The following is a 9,493-nucleotide window of genomic DNA, read 5'->3' as shown; positions in this document are numbered from 1 at the left end:
AGGGATTAGAGTAAATAAAAAAAAGATGGAAACTTGAAATGCATGTTACCCTGAGAGAGGAGAAAAGGAATGCAAACAGATATGTATAAATTAATATATCTCGCTCCACAGTAGGTGCAGGGCTATTCAGAAAGTAAGGAAGGAACGTTTTGGAATTTTAAAAAACCAAGTACAAGAAAAAGTTTTTATTGTATACATATGAAAGAGGGACTAAAATACTACTTTTCAACATAATCACCATACAAATTCAGGCACTTATCATAACGGTGGACAAGCTTTGAAATTCCTGTGTCATACAATTCTGCCGCCTGTGATCTCAACCACTCGGTGACGCACCCATCTTGCACAAAATTTGTGGTAGCCTAGCTTCTGTGAAACAATTTCAAACATAAAGTCCATAATACAATAAAACTTGTGGGAAACATAGAGAAAGCTCAGTTATTGTGAAACGGCGGTTTTCACGAATCTTTTCGTCAACTTTGGAGACCAGATTGTCAGTCACAATGCTCGGACGTCCACTCTTCTCTTTATCGTGAACATTTGTTCGGCCATTTTTAAACTGAATGCACCACTTCCTGACAGAACTTTCACTCATTACGTTGTTCCCGATGAATTTCTATTGGTTTAAGTTTTTTGCCAACAAAAAACGAATCGCAACTGGCGGGATTTTCGATTGCATCACACATTTCAAATTTGTATATAAAAAAAACGGGCAGTGCGGAGATAGTTTCCGTTGTCACTGCTGGACGCTGACTGAGGTGCCGAGCACGAGCACACCAATATATACGCGATTGGCGTGCGCCTGGCCGCGTCAGGTGGAAACGTTCCTTACTTTTTGAATAGCCCTCTTATATATGTCAGGAATATTTACTGTATTAATACTTAAAAGTAATATTTTAAGGAATTTTCCTTAAAACCATTCTCAAATAATATTAAATGGAATTAAAGTTGTAATTTAATGTTTTTAACATGTTATTGAAGCTGTGAAAATGAGCACAGTTAAAAACAATCTGGGTTTTTACCTTTTAAATCAATCTTGCGTTGGATTCCGATTTCACAGTAATGTATACTTTGAAATTAAATTAATAGAAGCAAATCAGCTTGGAAAGTAACTGCAACATTAGGAAAGAGGATTCCCTTTTAACATTAAAAAGCATTATATGTTGAATAAAAGCTGAAACATTTTCTTTCAAGAAATTAGATCTGCTCTATTAGTTTTGAACTTTTATCACTTGCAATTTTTAATCTCATTTGGCATTTTAAATCTGTGAATAGTTTCTTTGCTCTCCGTTTCCATAGATATCGTGGAGGTGGTATTGTAAAAATAAGGCGGGTAAAATAATAACAATAAATGTCTGATAAAATATTCACTATGGTAGGACAGCAAGAAAAACCGATCGGTATTATTAAACATCTAGGGGAAAGAATTTTAAGGACCATATAAGATTTAACAATTTCAAGACTAAAACAGCACATGGAAAGAATTTAAAAAAAAATTAACTGCTGCGATCATTACCCTCATAATAGTAAACACAGCCAGCACTTTTTAACTTCAGTGATCTATGGGAACCAGTTTATCGAAAATGGTTTTGGCCATTGGCAGTTATATATCTAAAAAGCTCTTTGCGAATCTCCAATTACTTTTGGCCTACAGGTTCAGGTTAACATGCTGACATAAATGCAGAATCTGACTTATTAAGTTTTTAGATAAGATACGTGGAAAAAAGGGAGCTCAATGAATTTTTTTATGTGCTGAGGATCTCTGATCAGACCCGCAGATTTTAAACATACCACATCCACTTAAAAATTAATAACTAATTATTCAGTTCCAATACGATTTGGTAAGATCTCTACATCCCTCAAAGAAAAAACTCTTTAAGTAAAACTTATTCAGATCGGTTTTCCAGCATTTCTTCAGAAACCCGTTGTTATGCTAATTCCACAGGTAGGTTCTGGGCCAGTAGATAGTTTTTGTATCCGAAAATCAGCCCTCAAGAACCGAGTGTCCACACACCCAGTTTATGTCAATGATGGATAAAACCTGACAACATTCTCAGTACAGCAACAAATGCTGGCCAGAGTGAAGTATATTAGGTGTACCTGAAAATACAATATGTTTTATTCTAAAATCCAAACACTTCAGTAGGATCAGAATGAAACGCATGGATGGCGGGAGTTTCAATATTACTCCCTACTCATCGCAGAGCCTGGCCGCCGTGTCGTTCTATTATCAGGCGTGTTTCATGGGTTATTTAGTAGCAGTTATAAATTTTAAGTTTTATTTATGGCCTGGTTTGCGTCCTTATCCGTACGACACATCAGTATCGTATATGAAACTGAAACTACAACTAGCCTTGATCAACTTTCAGGGTGTCCCGTATAAAACGCAACCCAACCTTATATTGGTAGGTATTGAAATAATAAAAAGGCATGTGTAAATGTAATCTTTATTATTACCATCCATTAACTTAGATTTAGAGTAAATGTTGGAAACGGCCGCCATCTTCTTGAATACAAGCTTCAATTCTTTTTACAGCGTTTCTTGTAACTTTTTTCAAAGTTTGTGGCTGGATATTTAATACAGCTTGTTCAATATTGTCTTTCAAGTGTTCGTGGTTTGTTGCTGTAGGCTTTTTCTTTGAGGTAACCCATAGAAAAAAATCCGCCGCAGTCAAATCTGGAGATCTTGGTGGCCACAAGCCTCGACCGAAAACATGATTACCAAAGAATTCCTCGACGAAATCAGAAGTTGAATCTGCGTAGTGCGATGTCGCACCGTCATGTTGTAGCAATCAGTGTCTGTCTTCCTCTTCCAAGAGTGCGATGAACCGAAATAAAATATCCTGATATCGTTCTGCATTAATGGTGTACTCGAAAAAAATAGGACCGATTATTTTCTTCCGCGATATCGCGCACCACACGCCCGACTTCTGCGGATGTAATTGTTTTTCGTGATAAACGTGGGGATTTTCAGCACTCCAAATTCTACTGTTTTGGCTGTTTACGTAGCCACCCGAATGAAACCGTGCTTCATCTGTGAAAAATAACGAATCCATAACATGAATTCCCTCACGCAGAAATCGACGGAACCGTTGACAATATTGTAGCCGTTTTTCTTTGTCGGGCTCAAGAAGTTGATGAACCGTTTGAATGCGATAAGATTGTAATTGTTTGGTCGCCCGATGAACGGTTGATTTAGACAAATTAATTTCAGCAGACAAACGTCTGATCGATTTATTTGGCGAGGCGAGTAATCGGTCTTTGATTTCAGTAACTGTATCTGTATTCAACACTGAATCTTTTGTGTTCCTTGTTATTAACAGAACCGGTCTCTAAATTTTGCGACTAACCTTACTACTGATGTTTTGTTAGGAGCTGGTTTATCTGGGTACTTATGGCGAAACAAATCTTGCACTGCAACCACTGATTTCGTACTGAAGTAAGACTCGACAATGAAAACACCATCTTGTTTCTAGCAATACACTGAACGTTATGATTGCATTGTTGTTACTATCGGTAGTGTTCTACTGCGTCGCCGCGATGTTCAGATGTTGGACGAGTCCATTTCAGTAACGAGTAAGGGAGTAAGCTTGACTTTTAAAATTTCATGGATGAGTGATTGATGGGTTTCGTTTTATATGGGACACTCTGTAGCTTGCGCGTTAAGAAAGAGAGATTTGTGTAAAAATATCAGACTTTCTAGTACCAATTTTGGCCAATTGTTCATTCTTTTTCATTTAAATGTTTGAAAAAATGAACTCCATCAACTATGTGTTCAGAATTTATTTCAAAATAGGTTTAAATGATAGTTACTCAACAACAGAATGACCAACATTAAACACAATACAGACTTGTATTAATTCAATCGGGTATTTTTTTAACAACTGATACAATGAGGTCAGAAAACTCATGACATCTGAAGAGGGATAATTTCCAGACCAAAAACATTAAAGTAGCAAAATATTAAAGAACCGAAACAGATATTGCTTTAAATCCACATGGGAGGAGCACCTGGGCACCCACCCGCTGCCCTTAAAAATGAACTCGAGGCGTACCATCCCCCAAATCCTGTATAAACCTATAGAAGAATCTTCCCTTAGTCGTAGTGTGCCATGCCTCTTCCGCAGACGGGAGATGGGCAACTGGACGAAATTTAGCTCCGGTGCATTGTGATCACCGTTCCGCTCCGGTTCTGGCAAGGCTCGAAACCGTATCCCAAATGCCTCGGCCTCCCAACCACTTCGCAACTTCCACATGGCTGCCCGAACTTTCACCACTAAATCGATTGGGAGAGCCTTTCCCAATACGGTAGTAGCCTCGTAGGAAGTTGTTTTAAAAACGACAGTGCATACTATCAAGGCTCTGCGGTGGGCACTCCGTAAATTTTGAAGCAGTGCTCTATTTCTATCCAACCTATGCGCTCAAATTGGCGCCGCGTATGCGATCATACTCTCAAAGATGCCTCGGTACACCATGTACATTTGACGGCCCGACAACCCGTAAACCTTTCGAGCAATCCTTCTAAGTTTGTGCATCACTGAGACAGCGTCCCCCGTAACTTGCCTAATGTGGTTACTAAAAAGCAACTTTTCATCAAACAAAACACCTAGGTACTTATGAACCCTTACTCGGCTTTATATTTAATGTGGGGGTTACGATTGCATGATAATTTGTCTGCACCATTGAGAAGCATAAACTTCGTCTTGGGCACAGAAATCTTTAAATTTTGCATGTCCATCCAGCCTTCGGCGGTTGACAAAGCCGCCTGCGCTCTACTTTCCAGTTGCGGCCGTGAATTGCCACGAACCAAAAGGAGACAGTTATCGGCGAAAGCCTGAGCCGTGACCCCTTCTGGGAATGTCAGACCCAGAAATCCGTCAAAAACCAAGTTCCACAGCAGAGGACCGAGAACGGAACCCTGCGGGCTTCCCCTGGTGACGGACTTTTTCACAACTAGGTGCGTATCATTAAATAGAGCCGAGCGAGTAGATAAATAGTCTCTTACTATGGCCTGCAAGGCTTCGGGAACATTGCGGCGTACCTATTCATAGAGGACAGAACTCCAACACAAGGAAGGAAATGCTGCCTCTATGTCAATAAAAATTGCCAAACGTATTTGAAGTCGGCGCTTTCCACCTCGGCAAGACCATTTAAGATGCAATCCTCGGTGCCAACCCCTTTCATGAAGCCATATTGGCCTCGATTTAGAAAACAGTTCATATCGATGTTTCCCAGAGCCGTTCCACAACCAGCCGAGAACCGGCAAGAGGCTGATGGGTCGATAACTACTGACCTCACCAGGATCCTTTCCAAATTTTAAGAGCACCCTCACCAAAGCCACCTTCCAGCAAGCCGGAAAGCAACCCCAGCTTGGGCACCACGAGGCCAAGCGGCTCTCTTGTGACAGGCAGCAGATGGTAAAATATATCCAGGTCAAGTTGGTCAATCCCCGGTGCCTTCTTCAATGCCATTCGAGAAACCACTCGGTCTATATCTTCGAGTTCCACGGTCCCTACGCCAGGGAATGATGTTTCACCCGCCCTAACACCGATTTCCGTTTCACTCTCCGGAGCATCTGGAAACAGAGTATCCAGGAACGCCTGGTAAGTCGCCACAGTTGTTAATGTGTGGTCTCGACCACCGTACACTGGAAAATACGTGCAATTTCTTCGGCCTTTAACAAGTGTTTGCAAGCTGCCAGGGATTGCGTTGCAACTCGCGCATGGAGTCCTGCCAGAACTTGAGTTTGGCTTCCTTGATGGCGTGAACGTATTCATTACGGGCACGCAGGTAAATCCTAAGACGCTCAGCGTGCACGTGGTTAACGATAATCCCCGTTAGGGGGCAGCACTGGTACCTTATTCTCACGGCCCTAACTCTTGCGCGCAGCACGCTAAGGTCAGAGGACCACCATTTCTTACCGGGCCTCCGTCTGCGTTCCACAGACGCCCCCCCCCCCCAACCGCTGAAGAAGGGGTCATGACGGCTCCAGGCACGCTAAGATCAGCGGACTGGCTGCTTATGATGGGTCCGTCCATTGGCCTAGGCCGCATCACAGTCAGTCTTGATGGCCCGGCCGATTTGATCCACCATCAATTCCACCTCCTTCCTACACTCCTGTAAGGCAGCATCGCACACACGCCTCAGCCTGTATCGATCCAGGCCCCTTACGTTATAGCGACCTGAATCTGGTGCTCTTAGACCGCCTCCGTAAGCAATATCATAGTTATAAGCCAATGATCGTCCACACTGGCCTCGGGCCAGACAGTCCAACTACTTGTCTTCCGCAGCAAGTCGCCCGTCCCCAAGGTGACGTCTATATAACTTTCTCTCGGATTGCAAGAAAAAGTTGGCGGCTGTTCCGCATCATTAATCAATTAGAGGTTCTTGGCTTCGACTAACTGTTCGAGACCAGCGCCTCTGGGGTCTGTGAGTGGTGAACCCCAGGCAGTAGACTTGGCGTTAGCGTCCAGAGCAACCAACTGGTACCTGGGAGACCGTCCAGAATCCTACCCCTTCGCCAGCAAGTCGTCGATACTCCATCCAACCTGAAAGTATCCCGACACTAGTACGACATCAAGCGTACCCCTCGTGATCCGCACGACGATGAATTGCTCGTCAGACCACTGGGGCATCCAGAAAACACCGAAAGTGTCAGAGCTTACCGAATTTAGTGGCCTATTATCGTCCACACAGGCCTCGGGCCAGTGGCAATTGAGACGGCCGCTCTCAATCGCAGAGAGCGGCCGTCTCCCACGAGAATGAATAACACTCACTCCGTGGAAGCCGACCACCCTATTCGCGACCGTGTACGGCTCCTGAACCAAGAGGACCTCGAGGTTTTACTCGTCAAGGAGCCTCACTCGTGGCCGCCCGGGAATGGTGCAGGCGTTCGAATTGGTGTAGACGTCCTCGATGGCTTCCTGCCGTTCAGGCGTCGCCATAAGGTGTTTTTTACAGTTTAGCCCGAGCAATTTCGTACGCCTTGCACTGCCGGCCCCCGACCCTGTGTCCAGCATTGCTGCCTTTCACCAAGGCACAGGCGGCGCACTTGGCAGGCGACGATTTGGTAGGGTAATTGGTTGCCCTGTGCCCCGAAGCAGCATAGTGGCCACACATCTCCGCCTGCACTTGGCAGTGGAGAGCGGTGTGCCCAAAGCCCTGACATTTATAGCATCGGGCTACCTCAACATGGTTGACTATCCTACAGGCAGTCCATCCGAAAAACAGCCTTCCACTGGCCACTAAGACCTGCCGGATCTTTGGCGAAGATTACTGTCAAGTAATAGTTAATCCTTCCTATAATCTAATTTAATTTCTAGATAGTGGGAAGTTTATGTGAACATGATAGGTTCAACTTGCAGGGAGCAGTTCTTGTTGATTAGACTTGTGGTAAGCAACCACAATATTACTCTTATTACAGTACTGTATCCATACAAGTTAATGTAGAAGAGTGAAGTACTCTCACAGGGATACCTACATTTGAGTAACACAAGAGTTTCAGATGGGTGAATAATTATTTTAGACCATTTGAGTGAATTTGTTGTATCAAGTTATCTTAGATGAACATATTTTTGAATACTAATTTTATCAAAAGATTGTGGTGGCAACAGAAAGACAAATAATGTATTTTGCTTTATTGTTGGTTTTATTCATATTATGTTATATTTTTTATTCATTCAATATCATTTTTTTTGTAAATTTATTACTAAGTTATTGCTCATTGGTTCTAACTAATTTTTGCTTTCAGCTGTAATGATGCTGATAGATTTTTATTTATATTTTATACTTGTAACCAAAATCCCATGAAAGAATGATGATAGAACATTATACATGCTTTCTCCATTTCATTGCTTCCCTCATTAATTTTTTGTGTACTGTAATGTATTACAATAATTACTGACAGTGAGGAAGAAATACTAGTAATTCTTATTGTATACAACGCTTTTAATCCATGTTTCACAAATACAGACAAGGCTTAAATAGTTTATCTTTTTACATGACTGCCCAAAAAGGATTGTAATGTATTTAGGGTGTATATATGTTTGTTCCACCATAGCAGCACAACAGCTGAACAGATTTAGATGTATGACTCCGTGCTGGAATCCTTATTTTACCAGGAGTGTCATAGGCTATATAAATATGTGTGTTTATATATATATATATATAGAGTGAGCAACATAAAACCAAACCCGTAACATAACCGCTGCAGAATCAGTTGGTTATGATGGAATGAAATTTTATGAATGATAAAGATAAATAAGAAAAACATAAAACGTAATTAAATGTTGCATTTATTTACCTTATTGTTACAAAAGATGTTCAAAATAACCACTTCGGATATCAATGCACTTTTGTGCTCGACTGATCATATTGAGAGTCGTCTGAGGGAAAACATTGTTGTCAATTCCGTTGATTTCTCATTAAATATTCACTTTCAGTTCATCAATATTATGGGGATTAGATGCATAAACTCTCTCCTTTAAGTAACCCCAAAGGAAAAAATCACAAGTAGACAACTCTGGGGAATGAGGAGGCCACCATCCTCTGCTGACAGATCATTGTCTGTCTCCTTCAGTTGTTACACAGTTGTAATGTAGTATGGTTTCAGTTTTAATTCATGAAGAATTTTACGACAAGATGTGTATTTAACACCAAACTGTTAGGATAACTAGTGTAGTGATTTTTTTGTACTGGCAGTAATTCTCCTTTCAATATCAGCAATGGGCTGTGGAGTCCTAACAGAAGGTTGCCTATTTGTTCAGCATTTGAAACCAAACCTGTTATACACCATTTTTCAACTAAATTGTGTATGCTACTCTTTGCCGGGATACAGGTATTTAGAAATTTTTCTACGAACACTTGATGTGATTCTCCAAACGATTCAGAACGAATATAGGCCTCAACTATAGCTATCCTCTCCTGAATTGAATAAGGCATTTTACACAACTACACTGCAACAAAACATATACTGCACTGACATGTAACCAGCTGACAAAAGGCAGCAATAATCAGTAGTAACATATACATGCACTAGTTGTGTGAGAATCTTTCATAATAGTGTTGGTTAGCGATTTCATTATGGTTTTAATTTTATGTTGCTCACTCTGTGTGTATGTGTTTGTGTGTGTGTGTGTGTGTATATGTATATATATATATATATTATAGTGAACTGTGAGCTTCTATCACTGTGTTAGCTGGATTTGAACTGAATTATTCAAATCAATCAAATGAATAATATTATAAAAATAATAGAATTAAATTTATGTTAAATAAAATAAATAATTCAATAATTTCTGTTTCATAATAATGGGCTTCCCATGGACACTGCGTGTGAAACTAGAGTGGTGAGATGATGCAAGCACCTTGTGCAATGCTAGACCAATCACTACCATCAACTGGTAACAAACGCAGTGCCCCTGGAGTGTTGTTTTGGGAGGTGCAATGGGGTGGGTGCTCTTATAATATCACTGCAAACAATTGTCCGATTTTC

Source organism: Lycorma delicatula, chromosome 4 (assembly GCF_047948215.1).
Source record: "Lycorma delicatula isolate Av1 chromosome 4, ASM4794821v1, whole genome shotgun sequence".
NCBI classification, from domain to species: domain Eukaryota; kingdom Metazoa; phylum Arthropoda; class Insecta; order Hemiptera; family Fulgoridae; genus Lycorma; species Lycorma delicatula.
This window is presented reverse-complemented; position numbering follows the sequence as displayed.